Source organism: Pleurodeles waltl, chromosome 5, assembly GCF_031143425.1.
Source record: "Pleurodeles waltl isolate 20211129_DDA chromosome 5, aPleWal1.hap1.20221129, whole genome shotgun sequence".
Lineage (NCBI taxonomy): Eukaryota > Metazoa > Chordata > Amphibia > Caudata > Salamandridae > Pleurodeles > Pleurodeles waltl.
The window spans coordinates 626,019,168-626,033,935 of NC_090444.1; positions in this window are offsets into that span (position 1 = coordinate 626,019,168).

Consider the following 14,768-nt stretch of genomic DNA (forward strand, 5'->3'; position numbering starts at 1 on the left):
GAATGGTCTTAACCGGTTGACCAAAATACCATGCAAATTAATCAGGTCAACTAGTGCAAAGTCAGTATGCTTCAGGGGAAGAAGAGTCGATATAACTACATTGTAAATTGAAATCTGGAACTTCGCATCTTCTGCCACCATTTCCCATCTTACATTTTTATAGTTGTTTGTCACTGTTAAAATATTACCCTTCACCCATTTAGTCAGTTTGCTACTGTTAAATGTGGAGGTTAAAAAGGATGTGCAGAGAGCTTGGTAGTCGCTATTGTCTAGTGGGGAGACAGCCATATCAATGAGAGAGTTTCAGAGAATATCATCTACTAGAATATAGTCTAAGTGGCTCGAATATAGTCCTTTTTTATATGTAGGCAAGGCCGGAATATCCGACTTCGTATTCCCATTTACTACTCTTAGTCCCATAGTTTTTATTAGGTTCTCGAATAGGACTAATGCTCCCCCTATGTTCTTTGTTATGACCTGGACCGGGCCTGATCTGTCCCAGGGCTCTGCAAACTGGGTTCCTTCTTGCAGGTGATCATCCTTGTGACTCAACTGCATATTGCAATCCCCTGAATTGATTATGCCCTGCCCCCCTGGCAGGTGATTCAAAAGATCTGTGAGAGAATTCAGCAAAGGAATCTGTGTGCTTTGTGGGCCAGTCTAATATAGATATTTACTATTACTATATGAGTAGGCCCCCTTGGACTGCTGAATTCCACCTCCACAGCAAGTATGTCCCTAGTGGGGCTAAATAGTTCATTCACCTTGGGGAACAGATCGTGTTTTAGCCAAATTATCAATCCCCCTGATGCCCTCCCAGATGGCGATGGGAGCGCAACCTTCTGAAAGGTCCAGTATCCTGCTCTATAAATCATTGAAGGGGCCCATGTCTCCTGTAAGAGAATTATATGATGTTGATCTATAAAACTGCACCACTCTTGATTAGTTGTTTTTGATAGCACACCTGCCACATTCCAGGATAAAAATTTGATTAGGGAATCATTACCATCCCCTATATTTCACAATCTCTCATTAGCCTTTTTTATAGAGGATGCTACTTCACAGTCCCACCCTTCTACGTGGCCACTACAATGTATTTCTAACTCTGCTCCCGCGATACCCAATAACAGATTACTTGGGGCACAGGGTTCCATAACCCTTTTAATAGATACATCGTCCCTCCCTGCCTTCACTATGGGAGCTTTGCGTCAATCCACAGTTGAAATTGGACTACTCCTATGGCCCTGCCTTGAGGTACATGTACTTGGAAGCGGTATGTTGCTAGGGCTACCTCTAAAAAACAAATTAACCATTAATGGAATAGGGTACCGGGTCTCAATCTTTGCTCAAGCGCTAGAAGACCCTTTACTCAACTCTGACTATTCAATTTCAACCATATGAGGTCCGTTTCTAGGCTGTCACTTGAATATCTTTGGACATTAACTATGTCGTCCCGTATAACGGACCTACATTTCTTTACTCCCCTTATCCAGTGGATTACTTTATTTTTGAGTGAATCCCCTTGTTCCTTGAGACCATGGTTTAACTTTGGAACGTTCATCATATATATATCATACTGGCTGTGCTTAGTCTGGGTCAGCAAAATACTCCGTAGGGGGTCTCTATTGCTGTTGTCTAAGGGCTTGTTTCTATGCGCCTCTTGGCTTACCCCTATTCTCATGTTGACGTCACATTTGTTTGGGTTGGCCACTTCGGGGGCTACACAGCCTTCCGTTTGGCAATTTTGCAGTGCCACTCCAGACCTCTTTCCCTTGTGTTTTCCTGCAGTAGGTGTTTCAATTGATTGAGTTTGCGTAGATAGAAAATTAAACTCAGGTTTGGGAGAGGATTTCCTTACGTCCCCAATTACAGCAGTTATACCGTCCAGCTTCTCATGTATCATATGACTCAAGGATGTAATATATTCTCTCAAGTTCACTATCTCTACTCTTATTTGTGTTAGCTGGAACTCAACAGAGCGTTCCCCTGGGGTGACTAAGTGTGTTAATACCTCCTCAGCTTCCCTAGGTGCACTCTCCTCTTTGCTAGGAGTTGTCAGAGAAACAAGGGGAAGAAACAATTAAAACAGTTTATAGGGGGTGACGCGCTGTCCTGCTAAATAGGCACGCTCGGTTCAGGGCACTCTATGGGGTAAGCGGGGGTTTCTGGTGTAGTAGACTCCAGGTGAGTCACCCGTGTAGATTCTGACAGCAGCTCTCTGTTTGCGGGGATAAAAAAAGACTTTGGGGGTCATTACAACATTGGCGGTAAAAGGCGCTTACCGCCGTGCAGAAGACTGCCAATACACCATCGCGACCGCGGAATCCCGCCACAGCTATTATGACCCACATCTCGGAATCTGCCGAAATTCAGACACCTACACAAGTCCGCCACAACAAAGGTCAGTGTTAAACTGGTGAAAACAAAACCTCCACCTCCACGCCACGAGAAACACGCCCATGCTATTACGACCCACGAATCCACACGGCGGTCTTTCAGCCGCGGTATTCCATTGGCGGTACACACGCCGCGCTCAAAACACACACACATCTCCAAATCACCGCCACATTGGACAATTTAAAATACACACATCTGATACACATACAAACAACACTCCCACACAACCAACACAATATAAAACACACACCCACATCACCCACAAACCCCTACGACCAAAAAATAGAGACGAGAGCACAGAATAGGCAACCCCACCACACAGAGGCACACAACACCATCACCCACACAACATCCACGCACAAAACACCACACACCACTACACATCACCACACTCATCAATACATACCCCACCCCACACATCACCTACACCACCTCATGTCACGCCAAAGACACCCACGGTTTTCCGAGGAGGAGCTCAGGGTCATGGTGGAGGAAATCCTACAGGTAGAGGCACAGCTATTTGGCTCACAGGTGCAGCACACATCCATAGCCAGGAAGATGGAGCTACGGCGCAGAATCGTGGACAGGGTCAACGCTGTGGGACAGCAACCAAGAAATCGGGAGGACATCAGGAAGAGGTGGAACGACCTACGGGGGAAGGTGCGTTCAGCGGTTTCCAGGCACAACATTGCGGTTCAGCGGACTGGCGGCGGACCCCCACAACTAACAACATGGGAGGAGCAAGTCTTGACCATCATGCATCCAGAGGGCCTCAGAGGAGTCGGTGGAGGAATGGACACTGGTAAGTCAAATCTTAACTATCATATCCCCCACCCTACCTGCATGCTATCACACACCCCCACCCTCACACCCTCCCCTATCACTCCAACTCCTCACTAATGTACTAACAACACAAACCACACATCCCAACACCAAGCCCTCAATGACCCAACTAAGCATGGTCACCCCTCACCAAAGCATGCTCGCTGCACATACCCAGTACCCCCCAACCATCATCACACAAGCCCCCCCACAGGAATGCTTGCACTGGTGTACACGGTGAGCCACCCATTGCACACCATGACACACACACATGCAATAATCATGCACTTATGCCCCTGCAGGATCACGAAGGACCGTCACCACACCGGAGGGTCCAGACAACTCCACTCCACCCACAGAAGAGGCCCACAGTGACGATAGCAGCTCTGCCCTACTGGATCCGGATGACCAGCCCGGACCATCGTGGACCTCTGGACAGTCGGTTCCCCTTGCACAGGCCACAGGACCACCACACCAGCACCCCACCCCCTGCAGACAGACAACCACCACGCAAGCGGTCCCTGAGATCCAGGAACAGTACAGAGCAAGATGGCAAGACCCCCGCCAGGAAATGAGACCACCCTGATTGTCCTCCCACTGTCCCACTTTGTTACCCTGTCCATAATTTAACTGCCCCAGCTCCACTTCCTTTGCCCATATGGCCAGTGTACCTGTGTGACCAATGGACTTGACTCTGCCATGGACATTCCTCCACCGTCCCCCAACACCATAGTACAACCACCCTCCATTTTTGCCATTTTTGAGCACTTCAATAAACACCCTTGAACCACAAAAAAATCTGGAGTCAGTCTGTGATTTGGTAAAATGTATTATCAATGACAGTGTCAAGATGCGTTTCTAGTGGTAAAGCCAACATACCTATGTCACACATTACAAGTCCTTGAAGGATGCAAGCAGATAACACACGTTGGTAACCACACCTGTGAAACCGTAATGGAAAGGTACAACTCAGTTACCAAATAATGCTATGAAATTACACACAGGATAGAGGAAGACGTGTGACAGTGAATGTAATGATAAAAATGAAAATGTTCTCACCTGTGTGTCACTGGAAATATTGCTGTATGACTGACTCCCTGTTGTCGTTGTCTTCTTCCTCAGCTTCCTCCTCATCACTGTCCAAAGGCTCCACAGCTGCCACAATACCGTCATCTGGACCATCCTCCTGCAGAAAAGGCACCTGGCGTCGCAAAGCAAGATTGTGAAGCATCGAGCAGACGATGATGATCTCGCACACCTTCTTCGGTGAGTAGAATAGGGAACCACCTGTCATATGGAGGCACCTGAACCTGGCCTTCAGGAGGCCGAAGGTGCGTTTGATCACCCTCCTAGTCCGCCGATGGGCCTCATTGTAGCATTCCTCTGCCCTGGTCCTGGGATTCCTCACTGGGGTCAGTAGCCAGGATAGGTTGGGGTAACCAGAGTCCCCTAATAGCCACACACGGTGCCTCTGGAGTTGACCCATCATATAAGGGACGCTGCTATTGCGCAGGATGTAGGCGACATGCCAGGGAACATAGCATTTACCTGGGAGATGTACTGGTCTGCCAAACATACCATCTGTACATTCATGGAATGATAACTCTTCCGGTTCCTGTACACCTGTTCACTCCTGTGGGGGGGGGAGGACCAGAGCTACCTGGGTCCCATCAATAGCACCTATGATGTTGGGGATATGTCCAAGGGCATAGAAGTCACCTTTCACTGTAGCCAAATCCTCCACCTCAGGGAAAATGATGTATCTCCTTACGTGTTTCAGCAGGGCACCCAACACTCTGGACAACACGTTGGAAAACATAGGCTGGGACATCCCTGATGCCATGGCCACTGTTGTCTGAAAAGACCCACTTGCAAGGAAATGGAGCACTGACAGCACCTGAACGTCAGGGGGGATTCCAGTGGGATGGCGGATTGGTGACATCAGGTCTGGCTCCAACTGGGTACATAGTTCCTGGATAGTGGCACGGTCAAACCTGTAGGTGATGATTAAATGTCGCTCCTCCATTGTCAACAGGTTCACCAGCGGTCGGTACACCGGAGGATTCCGCCATCTTCTCAATTGTCCCAGCTGACGGTGCCTAGGAAGGACAACAACGACCACAGAGTCAACAAATTTCCAGGTATGTACCCACAGATACACAGAACACGACACCAAACACAAAACCATTCCTGTATGTGTGTTGAGTGTAGGCCTAGCTATGTGTGACGCAGAAGTAAATGAAGCCATGTGGGCCCCTGAAATGGCGGCTGCCTGACCTCTAAACTGGGACAATGGTAATGTGAGGTAACTGCGCTGGCGTTGCACACTGTCGCGGTAGGCGGTGGTAGACCGTGGATCAATGCAGCATTGGTTAACATTGGACCCTATGGGTCCCAGGAGCCAATGAACAAATGCGCCGGCGTTGATGATACGCACCGCCGCGGACGTCACCGCCGCGGACGTCACCGACATTTTCTATCTATTCAATCACTCGATACCAGACCTTCGACAGGAGAGGACCTACACTGCAAGTGCTGCTGTGACCTCGGTCTGGAAGCGACGATGGCTGCTGCGTCTGGGGAAAGGGCCCCTGCCTTCACTGCTCAGGAGTTGGAGAAACTAGTAGACGGGGTCCTCCCCCAGTACACGCTACTCTACGGTCCTCCAGACCAACAGGTAAGTACACAGGGAGCACGTTGTATGGGCTAGGCCTGGGTGGAGAGGCCTGGTTGTAAGAGGGAAGGGGGCAGAGTTCAGGGAACAAGAATGCATGTGCCACATGGCAAGGGTAGGGAGGGGGGGGACACTTACATCGACGGTGCAGTTGGTAATTACTTCTCTTCTTCCCTTGTGCATGTCATGTAGGTCAGCGCCCACCAGAAGAAGGACATTTGGCGTGCCATCGCCAAGGAAGTCCGGACCCTGGGGGCCCACCAGAGACGGGGCACCCACTGCCGGAAAAGATGGGAGGACATTCGCCGCTGTAGCAAGAAGATGGCGGAGGCTCAGCTGGGGATGGCCTCCCAACGTGGGAGGGGTGCCCGTCGCACCATGACCCCCCTGATGTTCCGGATCCTGGCGGTGGCCTACCCTGAGTTGGATGGGCGCTTGAGGGCATCACAGCAGACACAAGGGGGTGAGTACAGTATCATTCTGGGGACTTAGCGCGCAGTTGAGGGGTCTAGGTGTGGGAGGAGGGCTGTGGGTTTCCCTAGGCCATGGTGACTTCCATAGGCTAGGCCCCTCCGTAATGCAGGCCATGTGGCACTCCACCCCACCGCAGTAGAGTGCCAAGTACAGGTATACATACCCCTGTGGCATCCATGTGTGCAGATGTCCACCATAGCCATGTAGTCCAGATCCCAGGAATTTAATCTGTAGAGGCCAGGAGCACGGCGTAGTGCAGGGGGCGGCTGTGTCTGTATTGTCCGCCAACGGTAGTGGTATGCCATGCACTCAACCTGTCTTTCTTCTGTCGTCCCCCCCACCTTTTTGTGCTCTCCCTGTTCTTTTGTGCATCAGCATCATCAGGCGGAGGTACAGTGGCACCGGAGCACGAGGGAGCTGCATCCCACATGGCCATGGAGGGCCACATCATGGACTCAGAATGCACCAGTGGGACGGAGGGCGAGGGGAGCTTCACATCGGGCACCGGATCACCAACCAGCGACACGGACTCGTCCGCCGATGGTAGCTCCCTTGTGGTGGCGGCACCATCTGTGCCCCCCACTTCTACAGGTACAGCTGCCACCTCCCCTACCAGCACCGCCCTCCCAGCAGCCCCTCAGCGTTCGCCCCGTGCCCGCTCACCCAGGAGGGTGGGCATCACCTTCGCCCCAGGCACCTCAGGCCCTGCCCCAGTCACCCCTGCTGCCCTCAGTGAGGAGGCCATTGACCTCCTCAGGTCACTCACTGTTGGGCAGTCTACCATTGTGAATGCCATCCAGGGTGTAGAAAGGGAGTTGCAACACGGTAATGCATTCCTGGAGGGCATTCATTCTGGTCAGGCTGCCCTTCAGCATACCCTGCAATCTCTGGCCTCAGCACTGATGGCAGCCAATGTCCCTGTGTCTAGCCTCCCCCCTCCAACTTCCTCCACCCAGACCTAATCCCCTGTACCCCAGCCCATCCCAAGCACACCATCAGACCAGCATGCACACACCTCAACACACAAAAGTAGCTCAGGCAAACATAGGCACCACACATCCCACAGGCACTCACACAAGCATCACACACATACAGACACAGCAACATCCACTGCCTCCACAGTGTCCCCCTCCTCATCGTCTCCCTCCTCCCTCCCAGTGTCATCTACACTCTCACCTGCATGCACTACATCTACAGGAACTAGGACTCGCACCAGAACACCCAGCACCACACCCCGCTCACCTGCACTCAACATCCCCACTCCTATTTATACGTCCCCTGTGTCCTCTCCCAGTGTGTCTGTGACGCCCCCTCCCAAAGTACACAAACGCGGGCACCCACACACCCAACATCCATCCACCTCACAACAGTCTCCAGTACCTGCACCTGCATCCAAAACACCTACAGTGACACCTCCTACAACCACCTCCTCTTCTCCACTCCCAGACCCCCTCCAGCTACCCATCCCAGTGTTCATCAGAAACTGTCCCTCTGCAAAGTTGACCTTTTTGCCCCCATCCCCACCCCTCCAATTCATCAGTCCCGTCGTAGCGCCTCAGCCAAAAAGCCTCCAGTACCAGTGGTGCGTGTTCAAGGTGTGTGGAGTGCACCAGCCACCAGGGCAGGCAGTGTGACACGGAGCCAAGGCACTGCCAGTCCACCCCCTGTAAAGGCTCTGAAGTTGGAAAGTGGCAGACGGGACCGGCTGAAGACTCCTGGAGGCAAAACAACTCACAGGGGTCCCAGGGGGATTGAAGAGTCAGCTGTGACTCCTCCAAAGTTGGGGAAGGGCCAGAAGAAGTCTGCACAGCCTGGTGTGAGCATCACGGCGGAGAAGGGCGGCATCCTTCCCGGCGGCCGGGACGCCACCGCCAGGACCGTCGTCACTGGTCAGGAGACCACCGCCATAGCCATTGCCCAGGAGGGCCCAAGTATCGTCACTGGTCATGAGACCACTGCCAGAGTCATTGCTCAGGAGGGCCCAAGTATCGTCACTGGTCATGAGACCACCGCCATAGGCATTGCCCAGGAGGGCCCAAGTATTGTCACTGGTCAGGAGACCACCGCCAGAGACATTGCCCAGGAGGACCCAAGTATCGTCACTGGTCAGGAGACCACCGCCAGAGTCATTGCCCAGGAGGGCCCAAGTATCGACACTGGTCAGAAGACCACCGCCATAGGCATTGCACAGGAGGGCCCAAGTATCGTCACTGGTCAGGAGACCACCGCCATAGGCATTGCCCAGGAGGGCCCAAGTATCGTCACTGGTCAGGGGACCACCGCCAGAGTCATTGCCCAGGAGGGCACAAATATTGTCACTGGTCAGGAGACCACCGCCAGAGTCATTGCCCAGGAGGGCCCAAGTATCGTCACTGGTCAGGAGACCACCGCCAGAGTCATTGCCCAGGAGGGCACAAGTATTGTCACTGGTAATGAGACCACCGCCAGAGTCATTGCCCAGGAGGGCACAAGTATCGTCACTGGTCATGAGACCACCGCCATAGGCATTGCCCAGGAGGGCCCCGGCAGCCACAGCCCCTCTGGGCAATGAGGGACCGTCATGCCACACACCAAAGCCCAGTCCAGAGCCCACCATGGCAAAGCACCGCTGAACAGTCCAGAGACCGCTGAACAGGGCAAGCACCGCTGAACAGTCCAGAGACCGCCATGGCAAAGCACCGCTGAACAGTCCAGAGACCGCCATGGCAAAGCACCGCTGAACAGGGCATGCACCGCTGAACAGGGCAAGCACCGCTGAACAGTCCTGAGACCGCCATGGCAAAGCACCGCTGAACAGGGCATGCACCGCTGAACAGGTCAAGCACCGCTGAACAGTCCAGAGACCGCTGAACAGGGCAAGCACCGCTGAACAGTCCAGAGACCGCCATGGCAAAGCACCGCTGAACAGTCTCGAGACCGCTGAACAGGGCAAGCACCGCTGAACAGTCCAGAGACCGCCATGGCAAAGCACCGCTGAACAGTCCAGAGACCGCCATGGCAAAGCACCGCTGAACAGGGCATGCACCGCTGAACAGGGCAAGCACCGCTGAACAGTCCAGAGACCGCAATGGCAAAGCACCGCTGAACAGGGCAAGCACCGCTGTACAGTCCAGAGACCGCTGAACAGGGCAAGCACCGCTGAACAGTCCAGAGACCGCCATGGCAAAGCACCGCTGAACAGTCCAGAGACCGCCATGGCAAATCACAGCTGAACAGGGCATGCACCGCAGAAGAAGGAAAAGACCGCCACATCAAGCATCGTTATCCCATGTGCAGCTGGGACTGTGACGGGACAGGAACTGTCACGGGGAGACTAATCCAGTCTCTGCACCATTCCCCTACCTCTGTCCTTCACAGGATGAAACACTCTGGGCACCAGTCCCCCTCCAGAACCAGTGGAGGCTGTTATGTACTTGTGAGACTGTGGCTTTGCACTCCCCAGGATGGAACAGTGGGCAAACCACCCACTGTTGAGAATTGTGAGACTGTGGCTTTGCACTCCCCAGGATACATCAATGGGCATGGAGCCCCGTCGTGGATGTGGCGTGGTGCTGTAATCCGGCTGAGGTGCCCCACCCCCTTCCCTTCCCCCTGAGGTGCCTGTTGTTTTTCTCTCTGATGCCCCGGCAGTGTTCTCTCCGTTTGTGGACAGGTATCTTGTATGGGCCTCGCCCATGCATTTTTGGCCTAGTGGTGCACGGACATGGAGATGTGCATATCTGCACTACTTCTCGTACTGTATATACCTTTGTATGAGTTTATATATATCTGTATATAATTGACACATGTATATTGATACATTACAATGTTTGAACTGATTTCGTTTTGTCTTTGCATTCTTCCGGGGGGGTTGGGGGTTGTTACTGTGATGTTTGTAATTGCATTGGTGTGTGTGTTGTAATATGCGAGGGTGGGGGTGGGGGAGTTGCGTGTGTGTGTCCCTGACTTTTGCCTCCCCCCTATGTCGTAGGTGCAGTACTCACCGTTGTCTTCGCCGCCGCCGGTCTTCGTAGATGAGTAGGAAGAGAAGGGCAGGTAGGATTTGTAATTCCAGCTCCACGGTGTCCTCCTTCCTCGTGGCATGTGTTAAGGTGAGTGTTTTCCCATTGCAGAAACTGTTTCCGCCGTGTTTTTATCCACGGTGAATCCACCCCGGAAAAGGTGGCGGATTGGCGGGTTGTGATACTATGGGCGGTACATTGTCTTCTGCCTGTCTGTTGGCGGTGACTTCCGCGCTGCTTGTCTGTACCGCCGTGGCGGTCGGAGTGTTAAAGTGGCTGTCTTTGTTGGCGGTTTCCGCCACGGTCATAATTCCCTTTTTTTGTCCGCCGGCCTGTTTGCGGTATTACCGCACCTTTAACACCGTCCGCCAGGGTTGTAATGACCACCTTTATGTCTTTGATTGCAACATCATTCCCTCTCTTGGAGGAATTGCAGGGTTTAGGGGCTAGTAAACTCTCTACTTCCTCTATTAGATCCTCTATTTGGTCCAATGTACAATTTTCAGCAGCATGTCGGGGTAGTTTCCTCGCCCCTCCCTGCCCAGTGGAATTACCACTAGCTTTCCTTTTCCCCTTCCTAGTTGAATTAAATATAGTTTCTCAAAAATGGGTATGGGGAAGAAAAGGAAACCAAGAGAATAGGCCCTGCCCTGTCTCTTCCTGTCAATGACGGGCAAAGGACGGGCCCGCCCTTGACCTGGGCTTTGTCCGGGCGCGTCCCACGAGGCAGGAGCGCGATTAAAGTTTCAAGGGGCTTAGGTCCCGCCGACAGCCGCCGCCAACAAGGTCCTGCGCTTCCCGCGAGGCGGGAGCGCGATGAAAGTTTTAAGGGGCTTAGGTCCCACCCCCAGCCGTCCCCAACAAGGTCCTGCGCTTCCACCCATGTTCCCGGTCTCACCCCACCAGCCTTCAGAGGTCCCTGGAATGGTAGTATGTGTACCCAGATAATACCTCTTCTACACACTCTCAGACTCACAATCTAAATCCAATGTGCTTCACCCTTTAGTATGGTATGCCATAGTCATTGTACTTCTGTCTGCATGGACCTCACGTTAAATAATCCACTGGCTTGTAGTTTCTAAGACCTATTATCACTTGTACAGTGATTCCCATGTGAAAGGTACTGTTGGTGCTTTGAACTTGAATCTCACATACAGGACTTGTGAGAGACTGATGCTGCACATACCTGTGAGCACATCCATGGAGACCATCCATTTGAACATGCACTGCCCTTGCTGATGCTTGGAACAGCATAGAAGCTGCCATTTTATCTATAACACTGTTATGCCTTGCCGTATAAATCAGCTGTGTAACACAGCCCTTGGTTTTATGTCTTACCTACCAAAACACAAGACAAACACAGTTTTCCATTTCAACTGTCTTGTTCCTCCTTTGACCAGTCTCAGTCTGACCACTGTGCATTTACCTTGTGAACTGTCTGCATCCGGACTGAGCCTGCATCCTGTTTGCCTGACTGGCTCCTGTCTTTGTGTTACCCTAAAGGTTCCTTGTGGCTACATTTGTTTCATAGTTGCTTTCCCAAACCTCATATTCCTCCTGGGGTATTGTGTCAGGTGGGTCTACAATGCATACTCAAAAAAATATATAGCATAATCAGTTTATTTATCGTACCATGGGTGGGAACTTGTCTCCAAATACCCGAATCATGGACTATCCCTTGTCTGGGTCTCATGTATGCATGAGTTATAAATTGTCACAGTCTACCATGGGTGTATGCAGGGATTGGGTATGGTGCCTCCAGCACAAAAAGGTCAGATAATGTGCATGAAATGTCTACACATGTTAGGACCCTGACAGTCTACATGCTGATTCACATTGCTTCCAACATATTGATGGGGCGTGTGTGGTGAATGGCTGTGAAATTAACCAGCACAGAGGCAATGATGTTCCCAGATGCAGTGGGAATTTTAGAGGCCAACCTGTGTACAAATGTTGAGATGGCAGCTGCTGGTACAATAATCCTGAGATATTAACTGTATCAGCGCACCAAGGTTGCCCTGTTGACAGTCTCATTACATGTCTGCAGTGACAGGGTTGGACCATCCCCATGTGTGCTCTCAAATCCTCATTGGCTTTACTTCTATAGATTTGCGTAGGATACTTCGTAGATACAGGAAATGGCGCCACAGACTCATGACTAGACCTGCACGAAACTGTGACAACATAGATCCCAATAATTATACAGGCGAAACATTGGCCCACAGACATGAACATGTCCATTTCCAGTGCATCTGACCACTGGAAATATGTGAACACGTGCTGCATGGTCTGCTGGTCCTCCACTGCCACAGGAGAGACATGGCTCAGTTATATGACCTCAACTGTGGCGTAACAATACAAATGTGGCTTATCTTTGGGTCTCCGTGTCACAAACACGGTACCCACATAGTATGTTCCCGTGCCTGACTCATGGTGGCTCAACAAACAAGTGCCTAGGAAGTAGTATCCAACATTCCAGGACATGTAATGGCCAAGTTTTGGACCACTGACATGAACAACCGCCTGCTATCTATCCAGTGCATGCTTTGTCATTTGTGGTGTTTATGTTACAAAAAAACTAGAAAGTGCACACAGGAGTTGTTGCTGCATGTATGACTAACACATGTTCTCTCTCATTTCCACAGTGACTTGCATCTGAGGGTTGGACACAATGACTCCACATGCATACAAGCATATTTGCTACAATGCATCTTGTGATAGTCACACAGTGGGTCAACAATAGTAGTAGCCAAATCACACACATTGACCCATAGGCATTGACTTATTGTACTTATGTGCGTCACCTTGCTATCCTCTCTTGACGCCAAACATGCCCAAATTGGGTAATACATATTTGTAGGCTACACGTTTGGCCATCTATTGCGTCAGTGAAGAGTGAAAATCCTGTACACCAAGTAGCGGATCATGGTCCGCAGTAGTATGATCTGTCACATGTGCCCATACACCGTAATGCCCAAAGTGGGTGCAATCAGCCTATCTCTGTATTGTCACAACTGTCATGTACCATTTAAATGGGAAAATGACCCCAACCCAGTCTATGTCCGAAATTTTGACGCAGCCGCGTCAAAAAATGACGCTTTGCTTAGAAATATGACGCACAATGCCCCGAAACATCCATTGGCCTTGAGCAGTATTTCCCACACTGTACCCCCAGAAATTGGTTAAGTTGGCAACATTTTTTACCCATACTGATGCGGGGTTAAATCTACTCATGTGCTTAAAAAAAAATGACGTGCAGACTGTAAGCATCATAATATTTTGACGCATAACAATAAAAACGCACCGCATTTAAGGCAGGAAGTGATGTAATAGGATATCCTGTTTAAAGAATTGGTACAGTGGCTGTACTTTCACTTTGCAGTCTGTGATATTTCCTGACTGTGTGGCTGTATCTAGAATTGTCTCTGTGCATTTTGTGATTTTGTCTCCAGTGTGGTCTATAAATTGTCTTTTTGTGTTTCATAACTGTCTGTGGTATCCTGTCTGAGTGTTTTTGTGGTCATTTGTGTTGTCAACATTTGTCTTTGTTGTGTTGGGAGTCTGTTGTGGGTAGTGGTAGTTTGGATGTAGTTGGGCTGTGTTAGTTGTTTTTTTGCCTTTTTCTGTCCTACTTTCTCTCTATTCTCCTTTTTTCCCCATTTATCCCCTCTTTATTTTTCTCACTTTATGTTGGATAGGCCTCGTCTGGGCAGGATGGGAGAGGAGGAGCTGGGTGGGTTCATTTGGCTGGTGTGCAATTTCCTACCCCTGATGATTGAGGCAGGTGGTCGTGTGATCCAAGGTTATCACACAGAGGTACAGAGGCTCCGGTGGGCAAAGGTGTTGCACCATCTGCAGAGGATATATAACACCCCCCAAAATGACCACCAGCTGAAGCACCGCTGGGCTGACCTTGTATCCAGGGAGCAAAATCTGCTGGACCACCTGGGCATTGTGATTGGTGGCCCTGTTGGTGAGTACAAATCAGGGTAAAGTGCACGTTTAAATGCTCTGTAGCGACAGTAGCTGTTTTTTTTTATATTCTGCTGGCAATGTTTTTGAAAATGTAGAATGCTAGAGAAACATACAGGGCCATATTTCTACTTAGTTAGCACCACAATTGTGAGCTGTTTTGAAGCAAGAGAGGCGCAAACTTCAAAAATACAATTGTATGTAGTAAGTTTGCGCCGCATTTGTGTCAAACAGCAACACAAATGTAGTGCAAAATATGTTTAGATATGGGCCACAGTTGCCTGTGAGGTGTAGAAATTTCCGACACATTACCATCATTTGTTGGCGCAACAGCTACATTAACTTTATAGACACAACAGTAGCCAGACTATTAGTGCAGCCTTCACGTCAATTGATGATGGCAATGTGGCACAAACATATGTTTCATG